Here is a 27,959-nt window from a genome sequence, read left to right on the forward strand (position 1 = left end):
ACATTGTTGCTTCTGTGGTTCGAAGTTTTGCACACCTCACAAGTTTATAAAGTTCATAAAGGCAGTTAGTGCCCAGAAGCACTGTTTTTCTTGTAGTGTAAGCTTGCTTGCCACTTGGAAAGATGTTTGTGCTAATGGAAAATATTTCCAGGTAAAGAGAATGTTATGCTGTTTAAGCACAGTAAATTCAATTGACATTGTGTATGTATGTGGTAAGTATATGCGTGTGTGAGTAGGTATTATACATTTAAATTGGACTTTCTTTTTGTCTTCTTTGAGCTTCTTTATTCTCAGTATCTCAGTCTTGGCTCAGTTACTTATCCACTTTTACATCTTAGGTAACGTTTTCAAAAGTGCCATTGTATGTAAGAAAGTAAATGGCATTCAGACTGAAGGCAATTTAGGTGCTTTTGAAAATGGGGTCAAAGTTTCCTTGTCATTTGGATGCATAAAAATTTTTAGTTTCTGTGGTTATAACAATTTATTATTAGTATCACAGTAACATAGAGGAGGCCAGTCATGCGAACAGAACTCCATTGTGCTAGATTATGAATAAACATATTCTAAATAGACAGCCTCTGACTCAGAGGATTTAGGAATTACTTTTTTTTTTCCTCTGTCTGCCCCTCTCTTTTTTATTAGTTGTTTTTAAGCAGAATTCAAGTAATGTCAAAATTTAGATGTACAATGTTTGAGTAGTTTAGAAGGAAGCAAAAGTGAATTCACTCATCCATGTTCTTTAGTAAGGAAAAAGTTGGAAAAATGCTAAAAATTCTGATGCTAAAAATTCCACTTGGTTGTGCAAACTTATTTATTAGATTTTCAGGTAATGTACATTAACACAGATGTTTATTGATTTACAGGAGTGGTGCAGTGTTCATTTGTATCAGACCCACTTTGCTTCAGGAAGCACTTAAATAATTCTGGCTGAATACCTGTGGTCAATGTGCTTTGCTTGTGTAGATATGTACACTTGTAAGCAAAGTATAAGAAGTTTTCCCTCTTTTTCTCTTTACATGGCCTGTGTAAAAGCCAACACAATTCTGGTACATTGCCTCAAAATGTTTCTTGTAAACTTGGTCTGCACTTTAATTCATTGAAAAAGATATTACTGATGTCAGAAAGTCTGAGCTAGCTCCTTAGGAGATGGACGTACATCCATGGTCAGATACTCCTTCCAAACTGACTAGTACATGTGTGCTGTGGTGTGTCCAGGTTCTCAACATCTGCCATCCAGAGCACCAGAACTCCTCCTTTCTCCATATTTCTGGAATCCTTCATCACAGAAACCACTGTGTGTAGAGGCTGGTATTTTCCGTGATTGTCTTAGCAAGTGAAGTTGGCAAATGTCTGGGATATTTATCTGAACACAAAATCTCCTGAATTTCCCCTGGAGATGAAAATACTAGTTTGTTCCTCCATATCCTTAAAACTATAGAATATTGAGATGATTGTGTAGAACCTAATTTTGTTGTATTAAATGTATTAGAGCTCAATTTATTATTTAACTTTAAAGTCTGTGGGCAAATAATAAATGAGGGGTTTTTTGCTGCATATGCAAGTTTTCAAATTTGACTAAAATATTTTTAAAGGAATTTAACAAGAGTATCTGAACTAACTGCTTGGGAAAGGAGGAGATTAATATATCCTAACTAAGGTTTAGTGGGTTTTTTGTTTGGGTTTGGTGGTTTTTTTGAGGGGGAGGGAGCAAGTGGGATTTTTTGTTGTTCTGTAACCTGGAGCTGCCTGTGAACTAACTGGATCAAGCAGGTAGCTCAGATCTGACCTACAAAGCAGTGAAATATAAGGTTTCAAGAGCATTTTTTTATATTTGTAAATATAAACAAGAGAATGGAAATATATTCAAAAATGGAGCCCATTTCCTTCTTAATTTTTAAATTTTCCTCCTTCTTTCATCTCCTAAGCTTTTTTTTCTCTCCCTAAATATTGATTATTGAAATAATCCCTACACTTGCACTATATTTAGATTTTTTTGCTGCTAATTGCTGGAACTCAACCATTTACTAAGTAGTTTTCAAATGGACCCACCTTTTTAAGCTCTGGGGGTCTTTTGTTTTATGACTGAGACATAAATGCGGCACAGAATTATCCATGCACAGAGAAACCTGATAATCAATAGAAAACAGTGCAATTAATGATTAATAAAAGTGTCCTGAAAATCAATGCACAATAGGGATTTGAAATGTTAGTGATTTCACCAGTGTTTCAAGAGTCACCTACCAATCTCAGCTCCACCTTAGCACTAAAGTAATTTCATTCAGCAGTTAAGTGTACTAAGTTTTTAAAATCACAAGAGTCTTTTTGCTGAAAAAGCCCTGTATCTACAATCAAGTGTTCCACAGATTTGGCCATATTGCCCACATTCAAACACAAAGGGCACGATTACTGCATTTGGTCTCTGCTCCTTGTAGAGATATAGGTGGAGCATTAGGGAACCATCTGCAGCTACTTAATCGGTAGCCCTGGTCTTGGCAATGCTTACAGCAATTAATGTGCTCACTTAAATATGTCTGCTTATTTCAGTGAAATGATGGAGCTCTGGTTCCTCGTGCCCAGTTATATTGCAGCAAGATCCCCTTCCTGCAGCACAGGCAGGCTACAGAGCACAGGAAAAAAGCAGCTGGTACAGGCCCAGCTGAGTGAGTTGCTGGTTCATGAGTGCTTTTCTACTGGAATTTTCCGAAGTCCTACTTACGTCATTTACCTCAACAGATTGATGCTTTAAACCAGGATGTTGTAAAAAAGACCTTTCATACGTGAAAGTCTCACGATTACCTTTGTGCCCTACTCTGACATTTTAAGTCGAATTTGTGAATTTGCTTCCTTTGCTTCTTTTCTTCAGTTTGCTATTCATTCAGACGATAAGTTGATAACTCCTACATAAACAAAACAGAGCTTTTTATTTTGGGAGATGGAGAGATGTTTGGTTTGCAAGTGAAATATGGAAAATAAATTGAGATTTTCCTATGCACTTGAAAGTGTTCCTTTGTTGTAAAATCCATTTCTCCTCCCAATCTATTTCTCTTTGAAGAAGAATTCTTTGCCTGACCTTTGCAGCCAGTTTCTGACCTCTTTTTGCTCATTTTAATATGTGTGTGTACATGTATATTCAATGCTCAAAGATAGCATACTGGTACTTCTTTTCTCATCTTTGTGCTAGATGAATAGATGAATAGATCACATGCTAAGGATTTTCTTCTCCCTGCCATGACCATTGTGAATATGTATACACACACAGAATTCCATCTAAGACCCTTGTTTCTGAAAATGTTTAAAGAAGACATAAAATCATAAAACCAAAGAAAAAAACCATAAAAGATGCAAAAATACTTTTAGGTTGGAAAGTTGACATAAGTAGCTGGGAGATCTTTCATCTCCTGTTAATTCAGGTGTGTTTTATTAGTCAGACAAATTTAGTTAGCTAAGAACATTTCCAAATACAGATATGCAAGTTGTGCTCTGCCTTGTTTTTTCTGTTTTTTATATTCTTGCCACAAGCATCTGCTAATAGAACCAGTCATAACTATGAATGAATAATAAAAGGCTGATAAGCTTTTTAAGAACGCATCTATTTTAGTAAAGAAAGTGAATGCTGCATCTTGGTTTTTGCTTAGTTAATCCTATTACTTCCTAAAATAATTCCTCATGACTGGCCAGAATTAAATCTAATAGGAACAGCAAATGCCAGTTCAGTCTCACTTAATCTGATCCTAATCTGATGGTAGACATAGCAACTTGCTTCGGCATGACCTTCATGTGTTTCTTTGTTCTTAACTGGCTAATTGTGTTTACTTAATCAAACAATATTATACAAAGACTGGAACACAAAAGTTAACCTTCTTGGTTTTAAGCTTTATTATTACAGAATTGGAGTTTTCACAGAGAAGCAACAAAGAAGATCTGAACTCTGTTAGTCATGTTTTTGCAAAACTGCAGAGAAAAGAGCTGGAGGGGCATCAATGATGAAACTGGCACTGATACTTGCTGAGAGCCGAGGCAGTTCAAAATTTTTTTTGAAGGCACTATTTTAGTTCCTAGGTGTCCTTTCAGGGAGCTTTTTTTATGAAAGAGAAAGGGAAAAGAGAGAGAGATTTCAAGCTCTTTCAACGGGGAAAGATCCATGTAAATTAATGAAAAGCTATAAATTTTTTAACTTTCATTCCCATGTTATATTAATACAGTTTTCAAATCTGAATGAGTTAATTGGCTTAACATGTTGTTAAATAGCATTATTTGAAATTGACCATACATATTAGAAAAACTAAAACAAGGCAAGGAACTGCAAAATGTCAAACAAATTAGTGGAAGAGTTGTAAAAAGAAGATAGACCAATCTGGAATATAAACCTCATTTTCTAAATCTTAAATAATCATATACTTTTTTTTTTCTTCATTTATTAGATTTTCACATACCGATATTCTAGTGACAAGTAATTTTTTTAATCTGAAAATTTTATCTGATTTTTTCCCCTGAATTTCCATTGACAGATTTGGTCATTTGAACATTATTTCTCTTTCAATACTGATCTAGATTTTCTTAAAGTAATTTGAAATTGCAATTGCTTTTGCACTTCATTTTTTTCCCCCCAATATTTTTTAATGTTTAAGAGGACTAATAGCATAGCAAATTATCAAAGACTTATCTTTAATTTTGGGTGGAACAATTTCCACTTCTTTCCCTTACAAATTTATCTTGGGAAATTAACAGCTAAAAGTGATAAAAATTGTTAAAATGCATTTGAACATGTGAAGACTGATTCATTGTAAGAGCTCTTCATAAACAAGGAAGGCAATAAGTATTTTTGAGTGGCTTTAGAGACATTCATGCAGCTTCTATGATCTATGGGTAATACAGATAAAATCAGACTCGGTTTTTTTTACTAATTTCAGGGTTTGGTCTTGCCAAAAATGGTATTAATACTGATGCCAATCTTGTTTTGTTATCAGAAATCCATTTGATTTTTTTTCACAATGCCTATTGCAGGTTAGTGATCACACTAGATCTAATTAGTCATCACTTCTTGCTTCTAAAATATTCATGCAAAATAGCTTATTTCCACAAAAGTGAAAGACTCTTTAATCAAGAAAAAAGTCCCAACAAACAAACAAGCAGCAAAACATCATCAACAACAAAACAACTCAGAAGATTTAGTTGTTGGCTGACGAAGTATCTGAAGGAAAAGCCTATTGAATTAGGTCTTCAATGAAACCAGTCTGCATTGCTTTCCTAAAGAAGTTTTAGGACAAAACTGTCCAAGGGAAATCATAACAAACAAGCTAGATACTGCTATGTAATCCTTGCTGTCAAACCTGTCACCTATTTAATCAACATTCTCATTCAGTGTCACTTCATTCTCTGTCAAAATCCCAGTTTGCTTTGCCCATATCTTGATCCCCCCCACTTCCAACAGCTCAGTGTTAACAGGGTGAGATATGGAAAATAAACCATTCCAGGAGGGAAGAGCAGTGTGCTTCTCTATGGCAGCTGGTTAGGGGTCAGTAGCTCTGACCAAGGAAGAGGTGACCAGTCTGGAGAGATGGTCCCATAAGGAATCACCTTCCTGAGGCCCGGTGTCCTCCCTCAGCTGCCAGCTAGGAGGGCCCATGCAGAAGCTGTCAGCTCTTTAGTGATTGTCAGCTCGTGATTCCAGCTCAGCTCTGCAGGGCAGCCTCCAGGCCAGACCAGGGAGAGACGAGAGGCTCATTTAGCTGGTTCCACACGAAGTAGCTTTATTGTTGGGCCACACTCCTGGTCCGTACTCCGGCGAAGGGGAAGGCCAGGGATGAGCGGCTCTCCCTTGCAGGGGCAGAGGGATAGGCAGCTCCTATAGGGATACAGGGGATGGGTGTCAGAGGGTAAAGGCCAATGGGTTATAAAGGATCTGCATAGGGTCTCCCAGAGGATTCTGGGTTTGTCTTCTTTCTCACCATAACTGCAGAGTAGCTGCCTTCCCAGGGAGTCCTGCTGGGAGATTGCTCAATCTCCTTATCTCAGCAGACATCCCTCCAGGGCAGTGGCTGGGCATATGCTACACTTCTCTTTAAAACTAAGGAGATTATTACTTATTGCAGGAGGTACTGGATAACATGGTGCACAGTATTCTCTGTGTCACATTTGCTAAGTTTCACAGGTGTTTTTAGTATTTAATTCCTCTCTGGATCACTTGAATTAATAATGCTCATAGTGTAACTGGGTAGCTCTGTAGCCATGAAAACCTGCCTGGACATGAGAAGCTGTAGTAACTTTTAGTTTCAGTGGGAACTCTTATTAGTTTTCCAGTGAATTTTGAAATTAAAATTTTTGGTGGCTTTAATTTGTAAGATAAAGCAGTTCTTTTTTATCTTAAAGCAGTGGTAATCCAGACTCAAAAGGAACCTGCAAACTGAGACAGTAAAAAAAGTGAAAGTACGATCTCTTTAATGTCATCACAAGAAGTTGAAAAATGCCTGGGACCTAAGTGCCTATACTCAGCTTTGGTTTGGTTCTGTGGCAGTGTAGAAGGCCAATACTATCAAATCTAAAGGGTACTACATGAGTCCATAAGTGTGACTTGACTATAGGATGTATTTGCATCCAGTTTCCATCCCAAAGACATTCAGCCTTGACATTAAGCATATGAGTCAGAAGTCTCCATGTCAGCAGGGGGTTTAGGTATATGTTCCCCACCTTGCAAACCCTCCATAGTTTGTACTTGTGGGCCAGCAGGTAAGGAGAATTTTGTGGGAAAAGATTGTTGCTATTTTTTTCTAAGATGTGGAGGTTCTATATTCTACCAGAGGACTTCCATACTCTCAGCTCTCAGCTGGCAATGCTTCCTCCTGACTGAGAGGGTGTGTCAGGGCTGGATGGCACACTGGAGGAACAGCTGGGGCACCAGAGGTATAAAAATACCCTCTTTGTCCTCAACAGGGTGAGCAGGGAGCCACCAGGCAGCCCTGCAGAAAATCAAAACTACAGGGAGTTGTTTGGAGAGCTGAAAGTAGGGTTTGATTTTTTTTTTTCCTAAGCCAGATTTACTGGTTAATATGGCTCTACGCTGACTAATAAATGGGTATCTATGCACTGGTTTTCAACCACACATACCCTAACCAAGGGTTTGATTACTCTGGAGCCCATAAAGAATTCTTTAAAAGGAAAGTTCTTTTCCTTTTTCTTCAGGATTCGTCTGACTAATACAATGCATCAGAAGCATAAATAGTGTTTCAGGTGAATTAAAGTTGTTGTTTTGCTTAAGTTGGCTCCTTCTTAGGTTTTCTTGTTATGAACATATTTCTCCCACTGAAAATTGCTAACAATATATTTTACCTTAATCATGTTTTTCTATAAATTTGGTGAAGCGCTATTTCACTCACTTTTTTAAAATTAGAAAATTACCATAGAAACTCTTCCATGTTTTAAAAAAGACATCAGTACGGTAAGGAGAATGTAAAAATAATGCCCACCATCCAACAGAAGAAAACACATTTATGTTCCATCATTTACCTAACTAATTTTGCTTCCCATTAAAAATAAATATTTTTGCTAGTAGTTCATCTTGGTAGCCTCATTTAGTTTACATTATATCAAGTAAGAGCAGCTTCTGATTGTAAACAGTGGATCTCAAATGACAGCACTGGAGGTGACCTCCAGAGGTCCTCTGGTCCAAGCCCTCCAGCTCAAGCAGGACCAGCTCGACCCAGTTGTCCAGTACTTTGTTCAGACAGCTGCTTAACATCTCCAGTGGTGGACACTCTACAATGTCCTTGGGAAACATGCTTGAGTGCTTTGTCACCCATACAGTAAAAAACCCCACAACATTCTCATGAGGTAAAGTGATGATTTGAAAGAGAGACCATTAAGGTAAAGACTAAACACTTATCTGTAGCTATCTTAGAAAATTCTTCATCTTCATTTCCTGCTCAATTCAACAGAAGCTGATGGAGTTGATATATACTCAAAACCTTGGAAATGCTTTTCTTTACATGCCAGAACCAAACTCTTTGTATTTGACATCCTTGTGTTCCCTTTAAGGGCTCAAGATCACAGGTATTCCTATTTTTGCACTCGAGGCATGTAGGTACCTTATTCTGATAGTGCAAAATTGAAAGCCAGGATGCATCTAATTTGAAAATATAGCTTTTCAAATCAGAGTAAGTATTTAACATATTAAAAGTTCATCAGCTCTTTGATCTTTTCTGCACTGGTGGCACAACAATTATTTTTTGAGAAACAGCATGAGATGTCATAAACACAGGGTTATGACTTCCCTCAGCTGAAGGGAACGCTGATTTGTGAAGGAGAAAGCTATTCAAACACTAGCATCTTTAATAATAGCAAGAGGAATAAAAAGTGCTGCTATCTAAGGAAATTGTTTTTATATGAATGTGTTTAGGTTGTGGGGTTTTTTTTAATGAACTCAGTGTGAAAGGCTTCTTCATAGGAAATTGAAGGAATTTCTTTGGTTTCTTTTTTATTCTTAATTTTAATTTTTAAGGAGTTCTTTTTGTGTTTTTCCTCTTCAAGGAAATTGAAGACAAAAAGGGAAGGTAACTGATTTTATAAAGCCTACATTAGTCATCGTGTGCTTGGAATAAAGTAATATTGACATCATTCACTAATTCTCAGCAAGATAATATACCTTGAATCTAAAAAATAAAGACCAAGTCCCAGGCTTTTTAGTCAGAGCTGTGAGTTATGGTTTGGAGTTTCCTTTGAACAAGGACTAAAGCAGGTGAACTATTCATGGTAAAGACTTTATTTGGTTTATTTTATTCAGTTTTTTTATATGTGAAATTTTTTCACAGGATGAGATTTTTGCCTATTGATTGGCATGTTCAAGTTTGCATTAAAAAAAGAAAGAATTCATTTTGCATCAAGAGGTTTCAGCCTTTTATTTCAAAACTGTTTCCTTCAGCTACTAATATTTATTTTTGTTAGCAAGCACGCGAACGCACCGAAAATCTTTAGGCAGAGTATGCTCTGTAAGCAGAAGAGTAGAAGGGAATTTTAGCTGCTCCATTGACTGATAAGGTGGATACTCTCACGCCTGCCTGGACACCTCAGGGATTTCATCAGGGTTGTGCTTACACTGCTGCACAGTGGACTCTGCCAGTGCTAAAGGAGGGGAGAGGAACCACGCAGCTGAATAACTACAGTCTTCAATGGGAATAAGCATTTCAACCTTATTATTTTCATCTTTTTTTTTTTTCCTACCTGTCTTTTCACTCAGTTCCCAGAAAATTGGCTGATTTCTTGGACACATTTTTTGAAAGATAGCATTTGAGGAGAGTTTTACTCAAAGGTTTAGTGGAGAGAAGAGTTTAGCTGGTAGACAAAGGCTAACATGGCTGAAGTAAAAGGAATGCTTACATTTATGTTGACAGAGAAGCATAAGGGGCTGGCATACAAATGGAGCTGAGAAGGTAGTGCATTTGCTTTTGAAGAGAACAGTGTTCATAAGCAAGGAAAACCTAGAGCTGAAAGCTCAATGTGCTATAATGACAATATATTACAAATAATAATATAAATCTATAATCTTTATTACAAATGAAAATATAAATATAGCATAAAACATTCTTTGATATCTATTTTTAATATAAAAATATTTTTATATTTCTCATAAAATTCCAGAACGGAGCTTATTTATATTCAGTGGTCAAAATGGAAAGCTAAAAGTCCCCCCAGCTCATTGTAAACTATTCATCAATGTCCAAAAAGTGTCAGTGTCTGTGATTATGGTTTTGAGAAGTGCTGGGAAGGTATCATATATCAGCCCATTTTGATCAATGGTTATATTGCCTTCAGTTATAAAACACAACAGTTCTTTTTCCAGCTGCAGGAAGAAACTTACCATGAAGCAGCTGCTATTATAAGATTTTCATCTGAATTTTTGCTGCTCCCATTTTAGCACACAGCCTTTGGATAACATTTGGATAATCAATCTTTTGGCTGCTTATCTAAACCAAACCCAACGTGTTGAGATTTGTCCTTCACCATTGATGTAAATTTTTTTATTAGTCACATCAGTTAGAGTACTTTTAATTATCATCATTATTCAGTAATAACCTCATGTCTGACAAGAGAAAGATACCAATGGATATTGAACCTCTTATCCAAGAATAGGAAGGTTATTGAGTGAGATCTATTTTAGGAAGAGGAAAGGAGCAGATGAAAGGCAATATTCAAAGCCCTTCCTAATAGATTTATGGCTTAGCAATAGATTAATAGCTATAAAGATAAACACATGTGGATCCTGAATTCTGATACTACTTTCCTGGTTTTGGATGCCATTTAAATGTGCATATTTATCAAAATTTTACAAAGACAGGCTTTTTTACAATCACACCTCCAATACTTCTGAAGTTTCACTTGATGCACTTTATTAAAAAAACATTTACTGAGGACAAGCTTTCTCCATGGGAGTACAATGAAAGAATTGACAAAACCAATTTCACTCTAATTTGAGAATGCAGTGGTAATACCCCTCTGCTGATCCTGATCTGTCTCACCTTGTACCCTACTGTGTTAGGGATGGGGAAAGTATGTGTTTGAGCACATGTCTAATGGGCTTGAATGGTGTAGGACTGAAACCTATTCTGGTAATGGAGCTTTATAAAAGGCTCTATGGTCTTTGAACCTGGCACTTTTCCAAAGCAGAGGGGCACTGTCGTGGCTTGCTTGTCATTTCTGCGCACTAAATAAAAATGAAATCAGACTCCAAAGTAGCTCCTTCCCAGATCACCTTTGAAAATCACAGAAGCCTACTAGCAGGGAGCAGCAATGGAGGAAATTGGGCGCCAATGGGTTTATTCCAAATATACTTCAGAGCTCCCATGAGAAGTAGAAGAGAGCAGCTGAACTAGCACAGGGCATAACAGCAGTCAGTAGGAAGGAGAGTGTTCAAATCATTAATGTTAGAGGTGACCACATCAGCGTACACAGGTTTGTATGTGATGAATTTCCCTTCTGAGTTGTTAGGAAATGGGTTGTCAGAGATTTATATTTCTTGCTGCACACAACACACAAATTTGTGCAGATGAAAAGGAATGAAGTCCAGCCTAAGTGTGTGCATTGAAAAGGGTATAAATGTGTTGCCATTCTTTGTTCTACTTCAGAGAGGTTTTGAACAGCTAAAAAGGCAAACTGTTCACAACATGGCACACTGCAACAGTGCTTTTCACTCCGCTAAGCACTGAAGTTCCAGTCCTGCCAGCACTAAATCCGGTGGAATGAACTGCTCTTGAAGCATACAAACCTTCACCATCCCATCATGTAAAACAAGAGGATCTCTGCATGTCATCTGAATCCATGCTTCCCGCTCCCACTTATTCCAGATGCCTCCTGGAGTACAGGAATTTTTCTTTTTTGATACCTTCTAATGGCAAAGCTGGACTAAAGCAAATGCTTTACAGTGCTTTTAGATAGGAAAGCCACACAAATCTTAAAGTAAGGGTCCAGGAAGCAGAGTGCTATCAACAGCCCTATACTTTTGCTTAGTCAGAACTAAATATCAAATCCTCCATTACTTCAGATCATAGGGATCATGGATAATCAGTCACCTCTAGATTACCCCAACTACTCAGAAAATAAGCCTTTCTTCATGATGCTTGTTTTCTATTTTTCATATAAACTGTCAAGTTTGTGTGGACAGTTACTGCATTCAGGCCACCTATTAATTGAAAATGACAACTTCAGGGAAAAAAGCCAGGTACATTTCAGTCCAAATGGGAAAAATATTTGTTTTAGTTTTGAAAAGCTAACAATTTAAAATAACTGGTGATGATTTAAAAAAAAATAGCCACCATTTCTTTAATGTTAAAAACTTGAATAGTTGAGATAGACATTTTATTTGGGTCAAAATGAAAAAGAATTTATTTTTGGTGTTTTTCCCTTCCCTAAATCAAGGAAAAAACTACTCAGAAAACTCCAGTACTGCTGAAATATCAGGCTCTGTCTAGTGTTAAAAGAGCTCACAGACTGAATGTCCCCTCATATGACAAAAGATGGAATTTTTTACCTGCTAGCATTAAGCTGACCCTTTATTACAGATGGACCTTAATGTTATAATACCACATCAATGTTCTTCCTTTTGTCCTATCTGCATTAATTGAGGAGATCTTTTGAAGAAAGGAATGTGGTGCCAATTACCACAAAAAATGTGTGAAATTCTGATTCATACCTGTGATTCAGGGGACCATACTTATGTTCGGTTTCTTTGAGAGCAAAAATCAAGCGGAGATTGACGTTTTATTCCCCCTCTCTTTTAGATGGAAGTAAATCAGTACATTATCCACTTCTCAACTGACTCATAGAAATCTTATTTCAGATCATAATGTTGTGCTCTTTGTGACAGAGACAGGGTTATTTTCTACAGGGCTCTGTGAAAAAAATTCATGAGCAAACCCTTAACTCCACTAGGCTTGCCTGCTGTTGCATTTTGTTAGCATTTTGCAGTACTGACCTTTCTAAACAGAGTCAGTAATTTGCATGAAAATTAGGGCTCTGGACATGATCCCCATTCCAGAAGTAATGCATGAAATACTGCTGCACCACTGACTTGTGAGCCTACAAGCCATTTTCTAAGGCACTGCAGAAAACACTATTTCAGAAAGACACTAGAAGTGGAGAATGGAGTAGTAAATAATGTTAGAAGACTGGCAGAGGAAGAGAACATTAATTTTCTAGACCACTTTTTTTTTTTTTTTTTTGTGTGAGTTATTTTAAGAATCTTTACCTTATTTAAAAACGACCATTAGCTTTTCCCATCACTTCTTGATTTTAGTGACCACAGATGCCTGGTGTTTAACAGCAGCCTCAAATGCAGTGAAAGAACACAGTCGCCTTTGCCTTTCCCCACTCCAATTTGTTTCAAATGCAGCAGTTAGAAACAGACAAATCATTGAAGAAACACACAAGCACAAAGGAAATGCAGGGCAGGAATTAAGGTCAATGATTATCTGCTGCTTCTCCAGTCATTTTCACCTTTTCAAAATGAGCCCAAAGTGGTGCTAAATCACTATCAAGGCCAAGCAGTATCCATTCATATCCACTTTGCACTCACACAAGTCACTCCACAAGGTGGAAGGTACTCAAGGGTCAGGGCCCTAATCTCTTTATCCTAGTCAATTCATGACGTGCCTTGGACAAATTGCCAAGCTGCTGCCCACTCCTGCTGAGCCTGCAGAGGGCTAAACCATGCTGTGAATGGAACATATGGCCCTTCTGACAGCACTTAGGCTGTAATCAAGTGTCAGCATGACAGAAGGATATCTCTTAGATCCATTATATACAGACTTCAGCTCAACCCTTCCTGTTTGTTGCTCTGTCTTTTATAAACTAGGAAGGATTTTCAGTTCAATAAGCAGGACCTGCATCCCTGTGCATTGTGGTCTGAAACATGTTACATCTTTGCATTCACAGAGATGCTCGGCAAGTGTGTCAGAGCAAGTTACTAAGCCTCAGCTTTCTGCAAACACTGTAGAACTCAAAGGGAAAGACACTGACAGCCCTTCTGGGTTCTGAGGAGTCCCCAGTTTACCAGGCAAAGACAGACTGTTTGTGATCATTTGGTGGCCACAAAACTGTGTACAAGATAAGGCCTCAAAACTGAAAAAGCCAAGTGAAAATCCTTACTTCACAAGTACAGAATTATAGAATCATAGAATGGTTTGGTTGGAAGGGACCTTAAGGATCATCTAGTTCCAACCCCCCTGCCACGGGAAGTTATACCTTTCCATAGTTTTGTGGCTATGCCTAGTCAGAATTAAATGTTAAATTCTCAATTGTCAGAAAGGCCATACCTTTCCTGGCTGTTGGGAGAGGAGGTGTTCAGAGTTCAGCTTTCTACATGGTTAAACTTATCTGACAGCTGACTAGTATTGAAGGTTCCCAAAAGCTTGTAGGGGCTTTTAAAGACAAGGAGCCACAAGGACAGATGAAGGTCTCTTCCACACTGACTCACCCTCTGACAGCTGGACATTAAAATTACCTATGTTCTCCCTTCACAGAGGCTCTAGTTGGGGCTAGTAGGCAGTTTTAGTGGTGTTTCCTTTGGACAACATCTGAAGCAGAGTGGAAAGGAAGTCATAAATTTCTCCTCAGACCAGTCAAATATGATGAATGTGCCCAAGATATTTGAAGGTACTATACTTCCAAGGCATACCAGTGGTGTGTGGTGTCCAGCCCAGATTTCCTCCAGTTTCCTCCATGGGATGGTGCAGTTTTGTGCTGCCTTTTGCTGTGGGCTGTGGCCAAAATCAGTGTAGCAGACAGAGTTTTCTTTCTCCTTCTACACAAGCCTGCACCAGCAATATAAGTTCTCCTAAGTGCTCCTGAGGGTTTCAAAAGAGGAAAGAAATTATGTCCTGTCCAAACATAACAACAGTAATGATAACACACAAGTAGATAAGGCTGTCAATTTAGTACAATTAACTATCTACTCTGTGATACTTTCATTTGGTGATCTATTTTTACAAGGCAATCCAAAGGGAAAAGGAAAATATTTATCAGAAAACAAAAAACATAGGGAAAAAATAAAGCAATGGCAGACTTAAGGGGATAAAATCAAATAAAACATGCAGAGAGACAGTCCACACTGATGCCATATGTCAGATAAAGCTAACCAGAGTCACACCTGCATGATGCTCTCTGACTACTGGTTGAAGTTAGAACAAATGAGGCAGTGATAAAGCCTTTTAGAAAAATATGTAAGGGTCTCAGGAAATTATTTGGAGCTCAGAGCTCAGAGGGAATTTCTCTTTCTGCCAGTACTTGTGACTACATTACTAAGCCATCTGAACCCTAACTAGGGCCTCAAAGTAGAGATGTTTCAAAGGACTTTGAGCAAAACTCAGTGCTCGGTAGCACAAGAGTTAGTTGTGTCATGGTGAGTTTGCCCAGGGGTGCCTGTTCAAACCTGGACTTGAACAATTAGAAGGTGCTGCAAGAAGTCAAGGAATAATCCCAAGAGGCTCAAGAAGATCACAAGAAACTTTTCCAGAGCTTCTGTGGCCAGAGGCCATAACACAGAATGAGAGTGATTCTTGCTCATTGGTGACTGACAGAACTGATGCAGATTTTGACCACATCAAATAGGAATAATGAAATGTATTGCTAGTGCTTCCAGGCTCAGGCCAGTTCCTCTCCTCATTCTCTGAATATGACCTTATGGAAAAGGTGAATGCGCAGGGCAGGGGAGGAGACAAAACTCCCATACAAGCTATTTGTCTATCCTAGCTTTCTGGATGACTCGAATGGAGATTGTTCTAACACTCCAGGGGAAAGAGCAAGTGGATGAAGCCACACTTATCCAGCAAAACGGGAACAGAGATATTAATCTGGCTTTTTGTGTGGTGATCACAAATGACAGATCTGACCTTTCATGAACTGCAGTTATGGGCAGGTCTGAAGAGCTTAAAATTGGATTGGACAGCATGTCTGCTCAAGCTAATAATGCTGCTGGTACTTGTCAGTGGCCATGTCATTCTTGCTCTTGTAAACTGTGAGCATAAACTTTGGTCTGGGGAAACTTAGTGACCCTCAGAGAGAAAAATTCATAAAGCCTTACCAATATAAGATGAGTGAATTTTGATCTGTTGAGATCTTTTGAGGCAATCCTGTCTGGGTGAGAATGCTGTGATATGAAGTCATTGATAGAGTTAGGTAGCTGAGGAGTAACTTTACTGAAGAGGGACCTGAGTCTTTGTAGAAAGATCAGTACCTGGAAGAAGTGCTTAAAACAGAGGGCTGTTTCTATATTTGATAATTCAAGTTTTACCTGATACAGGAGGAAGTGGGAACTGATGCAATATCAAAAGGTGGAAGTACAGACATCCCACATTGTACATGAAACTGAAGTTATTTCTACCCAAAGGGTAAAAATCCCAGCAAACATTCAAGGAAAGGTGTTGGGGGGAGAAAGAAAGACAAGCAAGTTATTATGAGAAAATATCTGGAAGGAAATAATTTATGGAACTTTGAAATTATTTTCTGATTGGCAATAAGTTTCCCCTTTTGATTAGTCCCATTTTTCATTACAAGGCAGTACCTTTCCCTACAATGCTCCAATATCCAATGCATTGTCCAAAATATAAATCTTAATGTAGACTTTTTTCCCAGTCTTGCAGTCTTTGAAACTACCTTCAGCATCATGTGGGTTATGTATGATGGGTTCCAAAGTACCAGAGTGGATTTGAGGAAGCTCTTAGAGATTCAGTAACTCAGAGCTAAAATGGCAGAGGACTTAACAGTGGAGCTTGTATGCATTCATCTACTGACAGAACACTATCAGGAGTCAGCAACTGCTTCTAACAAACTTGTCCAGGCATTAGAGAAAACAATTAAGGGCAAGTTGTTCAGAGGCTAGATTCCTATACATACTTGTTAGGGTCCCTTCCCCCCTGCCATGTAGTCCTGGGAGAGGGGCCCTGGGGGGGAGGCACAGGGTTTCCCTGCCCCTGGTCAGCCTCATTCCCCATTGGTTGTTTTGTGTTCCCCTGCACGGGCAAGGACCCTTGGGTCCCGTGATTGAGCAGTTCCTGGGCAGAGCCCCGGCCATGTGGCTGGAGAAATAAACATCTCTGAAACATCTACCAAGAATCAGTCTCTATAGATTTCTTTTCCACAGGCCTCATTGTCTGTTACACGTGTTGCAGTATCCCTGCTGTAACACATACTTTTGAGAACTACCTAGAACATTAAGCCTAATCATTGATCCCCACTTAAGATGCATTTTTGCAGCTGTCTCCAATTATTCTATGACAGATGCCACTGTCATAAGTCTTTTTGCTTATTCATGGATTAAGTCTTTCATCCATCAGCAGGATAATTGTCTCTATACAGTATCTCTTAATGTGAAAAAAAAAAAAAAAGAATTATTGTTTATCGGACCTGGAACACAGCAGGTGTAGTTGTTTCCACACCATTGCCAAGTCTGTGTTATAGAATAGAATCCTAGAATCATTTAGGCTGGAAAGTGACCCAGCACCGCCAAGTCCACCACTAGACCATTGCACTAAGTGACACATCTACATGTCTCATAATTCCTTCCAGGGATGGTGACTCAATCACTTCTTGGGCAGCCTGTGCTAATTCTTGAAAACCCTTCTTCTGAAGATTCAATCTAAACCTCTCATGGCTCAGGTGTAGGCCATTTCCTCTTGTCCTATCATTTGTTACTAGCAAAGAGTGTGCCCATCCAATCCATGATCAGTTTCTCTAGGAGGATGCTGCGGGAAATGGTGTCAGAGTCTTTACTGAAGTCTAGATAAGCAACATCTACAGCCTTTCCCTTATCTGCTAAGTGGGTCTTACTGTCATACAAGGAGGTTGGTCAAGCAGGACCTACCTTCCACGAGCCCATTCTGGCTGGACCTGGTCCCCTTGTTGTCCTGTATGTGTCATGCAATGGCACTAAAGATGATCTCCACTGGCACTGAGGTCGGACCGAGAGGCCTGTAGTTCCCCAAATCCTGTTTCCAGTCCTTCTTGTAGTCATCACAATGGCTAGCCTCAAGCTAGCTTGGACCTCTCTGGTTACCTAGGACTGCTATAAATGATGGAAATGGCTTGGAGAGCACTTCTGCCAGCTCTCTATGATTCAATGATACAGGACTACCCCACCTCTTGTCCTTCTTTGCTTCTCCTTTCTCAGGTGTCTATGGTCATCCATTGCAGCACTCAGTTGTGCAAGTCATCCCACCACGTTTCTGTGAAGGTAACTAAGTCATAGTTTAATTGCTGCACAGTGACTTTTAGCTCCTCTTGTTTGTTGCTTCATGCATTGGTGTAGATTACATGATGATTTATACATTTTGTTAACATGAGAGAAGAAATAAAAAACAAACTCAAGATATTTATATACCCCAGTTAAAAATGTTGCTTGGCTTAACTTTCTCAACATTCCTGCTAGTATTGTGAATATCTCTTCCTCAGGCTGGCATCACTACAGTAGCAGAACCATTATGAAGTGCTGCTTTGCCAATGTAAATTTGTTTTTGCTGGCTTTGTTTATCATGTTTGAAAGCCATTTTTCTGGAAAAAACAAACAAGCAAGCAAAACCTAGCTATTGGTGGATGCCATATTTTTGCTAGAGCTAGATGAATGTTGATGAGCTTTTGAAAGAAATCCTGCAAAAAAAGCATATGAATGTGTTTTCACTCTGGAACAAAAAGCAGTGCTCCCATCCATTCTAATTCTGCAAAAGTATAATGCTTCAGGAGGAGAGGTCATGCATTCAATAAAATTCTTTTCCTTGTGTGACTGAGAAAATTTAGGCCTAAAAAAGTTTCCAGTAATAAAGCATTTTGAAATTATATGGGATTTTAAAAAAAATGTAATTTATGTAATGTAATTTAATGTAATAATAAAATAATAATAATAAAAATAAATAAATAATGTAATTTAAAATATCTGTTTTCACTAAGCAGTCAGTCCTAATAAATGCTCCCCTGAAAGACAAGTGTCTTCATTCCCTTGCTTCTTTCTGACTGCTGCTTCTGTGTTGATTCATCTACACCAAGCTGATTTTCCTTGTGTCCACACATTTATTTGGAAAGATTCTCATTTTTTATCCTCCCTCCTAACCATCCCACCCAAAAGTAAATTTGTATAATTTAAAAAAGAGATCTATGTACCATACAGCTCAAAACAAACATGGCAAAGAGTTGAGCTGCTTGAAACAGGTAAAAATGTTCTGTCCTCTGCATCTCCATTAAATGATTAAAGACTGTATTTTAGTCCTAAATTTTTGAAATAATATCTTGTTTATGTTTTCCCATTAGAGATAAAAGTTCCACCTATTTGTCATTAGCAATTGTCAGCCAGCCAATTTGTGATGGCTGCAGAGGGCTGAGATCAGCAAAATTAAACTGCTTTTATTAGTGTGTTTTTAATAAATTTCTACAGGAAGAGAAGTAGCATATTGCATTAAGTAGGAGTTTTATCTTTGTAATATTTTTTTTTTCCTCCTTATCAATTCAGTGGTTAATTTCACAGGTGGAGGTGTTGATTCTCTGAATTGCAATTCATCTTCCTTGAGTTTATCTGACACAAGCAAAATAAATGCCCCAGGTATTGTTACATTTTTTTTGGCACAGTCTTAGTGTACACTTTATGGACTGATGTGCTAATTTTCATTAGTTTGGATGAAAGAAGATAGTTTGGCATGCGGCCTCTGTAGTTCAAAGCCAAGTTATTTTAAGAGAAGATAGAAATTGGGCCTCGTTTTTATATAAGTCCAGTCATTTAGTAGCGTTATGGTACTAAATGGGGTGAATGCAGAATATATACCCCTGAGATATCTGGGAAGGAAAGTCTGCATTTTGGATAATTGGTCTACTACCGCAAAAACCCACATTTGAATCAGCACTGGGTAAGAAATACTATACTTCCTTATGAGTATTTTTGAGACAAGCAAAAATTGCAGACAACAAATTATGATGAAAAGTAATTTTTTAAGAATTGTCCACAAAACAAAAATTCTGAGTTGTGAAGTAATGTGTGATAGCCTGAATCAATGATATAATTTAGTTTTGATAATTTCAACCTATTTCAATTTGATTCCTAGAAATATTTTACTGTTTCTACCCTAAGTTATATTGAACTGAAAAATATTTTGCCCTGAAAATTGGAACAAGTTTATGGAGAGGAAAACAACATGCCATATTTTAATATAAATTTTGCATTAAAATGTTGCTTAATAGGAATGAGTACTATTCTGTAAAAAAAAAAAAAAAAAAGAAAAAACCAACAAAACCAACAAACAGTTCTCAATTCCTTGTTTTATCCTCTGTTCCTTGTACTATGAGGCAGTCACTAGGAACAAGGGTCTGCCTTCCTAATTTTTAAATGTTGCAACAGCTACTTTAAAGTTAAGATCAGCTATGAGGAAGTCTTGCTTTTCCTTCTCAGATGATCCTTGCTGTGCCATCTGTAACTGAAGTGAAAAAAATGTGGCAAGTGGAGATAGAGTTCCTTCACTGCTTGGGCACATCACCCTTTCTGCATCATCTAAAAGTTGTCATTCTGTGCTGTCTGACAGCACCATCTGGTTCAGAATATAATATCTCAGATCTGGCCATTTCTAGAGCTGGATGTGCTGCCACCATATATAACGTGAGTAGCTTTTGCCTTTGTGCTGCATCTTCCGAGATTATAATGCTGATGCGGCATCTTCAGATGATCCAAAACCCCAGACCGTTTAAACAGAAGCAATGAATAATTCACATCGGAAACAGAGAAAAGCAAACAAACAAAAGTCAATGGGCATCTCCTGGTTGTCTGGGAAAGAAGGGGACACACAGTATACTCTGCTGTCATTTTCAGAGAGTACAGAATAACCTTTGCCATCTGAGGAGAACTCTCTGGAGCTCTGCTAGCAGTGGCGGATCATTTAGAGGATCACTGGTTCCATACCACCCCGTCCTAATGTGTCAACCTAGAATGAGCTATAGCACGCAAAACTCTCTCTCTACAGGTAGTCTTCTGGGAGTTATAACCACTAGATATAAAGCCAGTAGTTTTGTGTAGAATTGCACAGTGTGTTTTGGACTGGGGCAATCTTATCTAGCTTCTTAATTAGGAAAAAAAATTAACACTCATAATAGTGATTCTTTCATGAGCAGGCGGGGAAAACTTTACTCTGGAAGATGAATGGAGAAATTCAGTGGAACACTCAAACTGCCTTGCACCACTTTCTGAAAAAAGCAACCATAAATCTGATTTTATGTGGCGGTAGCAATAAGCTTCTGACTGCTTTGTCTCATTAGAGTTGTGGGAAGAAATTGGAATATGTCTCTAGCCTGGCAAACTAGGCCCTCTACCTGTAAATTATTAAACCTTATGTGTGTCAGGTGTGCTCAGAAAGGAATGAGCCAGGGAACAGAGAGAAATAAAGGTTGCATTGTTAGGTGCAGAAGCCAGAAGAGAAATCAGAGGAAGACAATCATATTTTGTTTTGCATTAGCTTTATCTGCTTATTAGGAAGCATGGAATAACAAAAATACCTTTTAGAGGTCATGCTAACAAAGGGAAAAAAATGCACTGAGTGCACAGACAGCTGAGTGAAACATAGAATGTGTGCTGACTAATATGGGCACTGGTTTACTTATACACACGGAGTCATGCTCAGTCCTAGGACATCAGTTTTACATTGTATTGGAAATAGAGAAAGATGCACGCCAGAACTAGCAAACATGAAGACCTGGATCACATGATCCGAATTTATGTGCATAAATACTGGTTCTGCTGGTACAGCAGATACACAGCATCAATAAATTTCCCACAGCATTGCTGTATCCTAATGGCTCCACCTAAAATAGCTATCTGGGCAAGTATCATGTGCTACCATGAATTCCAGGATCTCTAACCCACACCTGATTTTTTGGGGGTGTCTAATTGACCCCAGCACCTCCATGCATTATGGAACACTGTGAACAGCTCTCCCTTGGGTTTTATTTTAAATTACTTTAGGCAAGCAAAATCTGACTCCAGGTTACACCTTTCACTGCTTTTTTTCAGGTTGATGGAGCACATGCTTGTGTACATAGTGAGTGAGGAGAAAAATAATAATCAAACAGGTAAGCAAAAATAGAAGCAGTTAAATGTAAAAGATCTGAATAACTGCAGTGTCTGAGAAAAATGAAACAAATGTTGGCATCAGATATAAAATTGGATTGTAAGCACTGGACAGTGAAAGGCCTGGATTGTGACTGTGTCATATTAGAAGTCTGAAAAAGTATGTGCCCTTACATTGTTATCTTGAAGGTACTCCAGAACAAGGGAAGTCATCTACAAAGATATTAGTCTCTATAGCATAATATCACAGATTTAGCCATTAAGTGCCATTGGGAGTGAAACTGTTACTTCTAGGAAAGGTGTCATTATTACCCATAGATAAAAGAGTAAAAAAATCTCAATTTATCTTCTTCATGGTGCTATTCAGCAATCAGCTTCTTTTCTCCTTCAAAATCTGGATTAAAGGAGGCACACCTGGGGGACAGAATATAGGGACTGGCTGTTGTGAAGCTTTTGGGAAGAGGCACAGAAGAGGCAGCTTGGTACTCACACTGCTCCAGAGGACGCTGTTAGATGGCCTAGTTTCTGGCAGAAAATGGAGAGCATTTGTATTACATATACATCACCAAAATGTGTCAGCTCAAGTTTGAAGCTCTATGGTCTGACCAAGAATTTGTTTGCTACAGTTTCACATGCTTGTTGTTCACTGAAACAAGAAAAAAACAACAAACACTTGCCATTATAAAATTTTCATTGACACAACAAATGCAGAAATATTCCTTTAATATACCAGCATGCAATGATTTGCAATGATATGCGAGCACAGAATGGATGACTGACCAGTGGCAGAGTGAACTCTAGCAGTGTGACTCATTCCAGACATTAAATCCCTACAGCTCTCCTGTATCCTCAAATCAAACCCCCATGCTTTCCACATTGCTCACTAGACACAGAGAATAACATGATCGTTTTGGAAGTTCAGTCTTGCCTGCAGGCAAGAACTTGTCCCATCATAGCAGAAGCAAAAGTAGCACAGCAGGACCTTCTCTATCAGGAACAGCAACAGGAACTGTCCTCATCAAACAACAGCTCTCTTATGTGTGAGCTTAAATGTGGATATTTCACTTCTATGAATGCCATTCTCAACTGTGTGTATACCAATCTAGATACCTAATAAGCATAATCATTCCTGGCAAATAATGAGACATATAGTTCCAGAGAAAATATTCCCAGTTTGGAAATGTTTTATGTAGTCACTATAAATAACAGGGAAGAAGAAAATGAAACCACACTGATTTTTTTCCAAACTAACCTTTTGATGACTTAACTAACACTTCTAACAAGTATAACATGCAAAGGAGTTCCTTGTGTGCTAGTGGACACTGCTGCTTCAGCAAGGATCTGGGACTCTTTATCTGTACTACCCTTCCCTGTGCCACCCACCCCTCCCCAGCTATTACTTGCAAAGATAAATATTCCAGTCCAAATAAAAATACTATAATGGGTCAGAATGTGAAAGAACATAAAATTTTATAAAATATATCAACACAGTAATTACATTTCCTAAAACATTTATTTCCTTAATGGCTGAATTCTATCTGTCAGCAACAACCCCTCCAAGCCCCCCTATTTGTCAATAAACTACATTTACACTGGTGGCATCTGGCTACCAGTGAGTGGATGCATTATAAATATAGAGATAGATAAATTAACTAGATTAAATAGATAGATGTAGGATGTTTGGGCTGATGAGCCATGAACCTTTACTTAAGGGATTTGTCCTATAAATTCTTCTCTAGCAGATTACTTTGTAATAATGGTTTACAGTTATCCATGCTCTAAATCAAAGCACTATTGGCTTGCATGAAGGATGAGGCATGAATAATATTGCGTTATAAAGAAACACATAATACCCAGTTGCTTGTATTTAAATTTGCCACATGAGGAAAAAACCCTTCTCTCTCTGGCTCTGCAGTGAATTGTAAAACGGCAGAAAGAAACATAAAGATCTTTACTCTTTGGCATTAAATGGGCTTTAAGGTCTTCTTGATGAACCATTAGTATCCGCAGGCTACATGCTTCCTCAGTGGGATTCTGGTGCACTCATTTGCTATATTACACTCTAGTACAGTAACCCCTATGTAGCTTAAATGCAGCAGCCACTCAGCCAGGCAGGGACATGAGCTGATCTGAGCCCAGTTGTATAGGAAAAAGAGAGGAGGAATCAGCTCAGAAATTACAGTTTTATGTACAGCAAAAGCCCATATGCTGCTTGAAGCAACTACTTTTGTGAATTTAAAACTGATAGCATTCTAAACATAAAGAGTAGGGAAAAAACCCAGTTGTGGAGCAGTAACGACAAAGCCCAGGCATGAGATCTTTGCATGGAGTAATATGAACTCTGGCACTTAAGGACATTGTTTAGAGGTAGACTTGACAATGCTGGGTTAATGCTTGGACCCAATGGTCTTAAAGGTCCTTTCCAGTCTGAGTGGTGCTGTGATTCTCTGATTCTCTGAATACTTGTTTAATACTGTGGAATATTTGATGTTCACTCCTCCTTCGTTCTTCCTGTGACAAGCATAGATTTTGCAGGTTTTGGGCTTCTGCATTTCATATTTCAGGGTAGGGTGTTGTGAATCTTTGGTGATTCAGTCTGCTTCTGTGCATTGGTATGATGGTGAGGACAGACTTGCCTGTGAGGACAGGGGTGGCCCATGTCACCATCAGGTTATGTCTCCCAGCATTGTGCTGCTGTGCTCAGTCTGCAGACCTTGTCCAATTGCCTGATTGTCCTGTACCCACCCCTTTTTTGCTGTCACGTAGGCAAATTTTGCCCTCAACTTGTGCTCATAACCTAACCAATTCAGATGTTTTGATGCTAATTGTATTTTGTACTTACCTAGAGAGACAAAATGCTCAAGGAAGTGTCTTATTTGTGGAATTCAATGTTTCCCTTGACTCAGTGCTTTTGCAGACCTCAGGTAAGGATTTCCCCTTAAATAATTCTCTGTAATATAGGCACAGCTAGCTGGAACTGCTAGGACATAATGAGTGAATGAAGTGTACTTTAGTTTATTATATAGAGTCTACAAGGCTTGCCCCATAAAATTACTATTTTTTAAGTTAATATTTTCAATTAAATGGATCTCTCTCCTTGAACTAGACTTTATTAATTCTTTCCTCCATTATTCTCAGATTAAAAGTATGCTGACTGTTTCAGAAATGATTAATTGCTTACATCAAATTGTTAAGTATTTTTCCTTCTCTCCTTATCATATAGCTAACCTGCATATATGAGGTCCTAATTTTTAGAATAAACTTTTAATTTGTGAATTTGTCTTATTTGCATTGGTATATTTGGGACATGCAATTCTTTATTCAGTAAAGCCTCTTAAAGAACCTTGCAAACAGTCTCTAATTAAGCACCATAACAGTCTTACGCCCACAAAATTAGCAATATGCAATTAATAGGATGAGCTGTCACTCATTATTGAAAGCTTAATATGTAGCAAAGAAGCCAAGTAAAAGGATATGACGGTGTTAAATCGTTGAAACTTTTCTGGTAACCTGGGTGATAGAGTTAGGCACAAAACCTGCACTTGACAAGGATACTGGGGCTGACTTCACCATTTGCTGTGTAGACCCACATCTTGTCCAAAAGACAGGAAACTGGCTTCTGTTCTCTTTTACCCTCATGCTAAAAAGTGCTTAAAGTGATATTATGTGAACGTTGTAATGGTGCTGATAAAATTAGTTTCCACACGCTTCAAGAACACCCACTTACTCTTTTATTTATGATCTTAGGCGTCCAACGGACTGGGAGTCATCTTCAAAAGTGGGTGAGATTAAATCATCTAACTGAATAATACTGCTAAAATTTGAGATGGCTGCCATAATTGCCATATTTTCAGGGGTGTAAATTTCACCCAATTCACTTAGACTGGTGGCATTTATTTTGCTTTTATTCCTCACCTTGCTTCTCTTTTAATATATGCATAATCAGTCTGTCTGATCAAAACACTGTTGCTCTGGAAGATTAGTCATAGCATACAGCAGAGTAACATATTAGATACACATAGGTTAGAAACGTGTTCCTCCTTGAGGAAAACATTTTCATCAGTACTTTTGCATTTCTCTTATATTTCTCATTGACTTTAAAAGCATGAAGAATGTGTCGCATAATACATTATATATTTTCTCTGTTCAGTTATCAAGATCTTGATATCTTACTGGTATTTGTTTAAAATTTATTTTTAATATGGCATTAAAATTCACAAATTATATTTCAAAAGGAACATAAATTTCACTGAAAGGACAGATTTACAGAATTTTAAAGCAAATTTCAAAAGCTCAGCTGTCATCATACCATCCGTTGCAATGAGTATAAATAACTTCCTTTTAATATATGAAGAACTGGGAGGGGAAAAGAAAAAGATATATGCATAGCAGGAAAACTCCAGGTGCTCCTAGAGTTATTTGGGACATTTTCCAGTTGACAATATGGAAATACTGTCATTTAGGCCAGAAAGCTTGTTGCTATGGGGACACAATAACAGAATCATTTGACAACTTGGCAGTTGTTAGAGTTGGCAAAAAGAAGTCTGGGAGAGGGGCTGTTTGATGATTTCAGGTGGGTGTGCACTGGGGATGGATGGGTGGCTAGGAGGAAAAAAGACTGAGAAATTCTTTCAATCTTTCAAACTCTCATTTATGTTGGGGTGGTTGTTTGTCTGTTTTGCTTCTGTATAAAAAAATTTTTTTTTGTTTTTGTTTTTGCTTTTGCTTTTTACAGTGTTGTTACTTAGAAGCTTAGCACCTTTGAAACAAGGAGAGAAGACCCATATTCAGACATCAACTAGCTATGCATTCACCCTAGGATGAATATATATTGAACTGCAAAAAAAATTATGCAAGAGCTGGCAAAGAGATAAGACTGCATAAAAAGCCAATATGATTTTGGCTGTTCCCTCTGAGGAGTCATATCCTAAACCAAGAAGATTATAGTTCCTCTGTAGTTCGGATGTGATGGTAGTTAGAATATTATAGTAGCTGCAGCTCAGTCCATAGAAAGTCAGAGATTAACTAGGAAGAATTTAAAAACAGGTAGCAGTAATTATCAAAAACTGGAGGCTGGTTTATAAAGATGAAAGAGCTAACAATGTTTAAGTTGGCTGAATGTCAGGTAAGATGCATGTCACTAGTTTGCTAATATTTCAAGAGTCTGAACATCAAAGCAGTCAAGGAAATATTTAGTTGAATAATAGTATTCTTGGAAGAAACTGGGGTGGAATTGAGGAAAATAAAAACCATACTAGATATAAGGGGAGGAATCCTACTGCTGAGTTTATTACATTAAAGAATAATCACAGTTTCTGAGGAAGAATATTATACACTTGTAAAGTCCCAATTGACATTGGACAATGCATGGAAAATGTACATTAGGCAGAAGTTTTAGTACTGTGTTGCAACTGAGAAATATATGAATCCTTCTATTTCTTTTACTGGGAGGAAGTGAGAAAAATCTGGTGACTGTTTTAGGGTGCTTTTCAAAATGAAATTAAAGACAACAAGGATTTAAAAATCATTCTGTGGCAGTGCATGAGGAATTGGTAACATGTAAGTGATGCACTTACATCCAAAGGTCCTCAGGGCTCCAATGCTGCAGGAGAATTCAGTGAGAGAAACTGTGTCCTAACTCAGTCATAGATAAAGAACAGTGAATTTTCCTAAGCTGCGTTGTCATCTAAATATGTTGAAGATCATGTAATTACATCATTTAGGGTATTTGGGAAAGTTTTCTGTTCTGTAACAATTTTTCAGGGGAGTACTGTCTTCACTGTCTCCACTAGAAAAAAGAAAGAAAGTGATGAATGTTTTCTATGTTTTTATGGCACCATATAAATATCAGATGTGTTCATAGTTTTTAATCTTTTCCTAGAGGCAAACTGCCTCTGTTTCCCTTCTGTTCTCTTATGATCATGCCACCCAGACTTTTCCCTTTCCCTGTGCAAATCAAAATCAATTAAAAATATCCCCACAGGACTCAATTTTCAGAGAACCTACATATCCACACCTCTAATGGAAGTCAATGATAGCTGCAGGCAGGTGGCATCTCTGAAACTTAGGCTCTACAGAGCTGAGTAAAGAAAAACATATGGATTTTTTAGGTAATATACCATGGGAGAAATCTCTAAATAGGCCCTGAAATAATGAAGCTACATGTTTTATACTATAGTCCAACTCAGAATCACTAGGCCATCTCACCACAGGGGAAAAAGAGTATATTGAGAGTTATTGAACATTGCCAATTTTTGCTGTGGATCAGCTTGAAGTTATTTAGCACAGATGTTTCTGTAATTGTGACACACTGGGAAAATCCACATGCTCAATAGCCCTCAAACTTGCACTTCCATCTGTGCAGTATGATGGTCTACAGTTACTG

The sequence above is a fragment of the Coloeus monedula genome (assembly GCF_965178545.1).
Source record: "Coloeus monedula genome assembly, chromosome: 1".
Classification (NCBI taxonomy): Eukaryota; Metazoa; Chordata; class Aves; order Passeriformes; family Corvidae; genus Coloeus; species Coloeus monedula.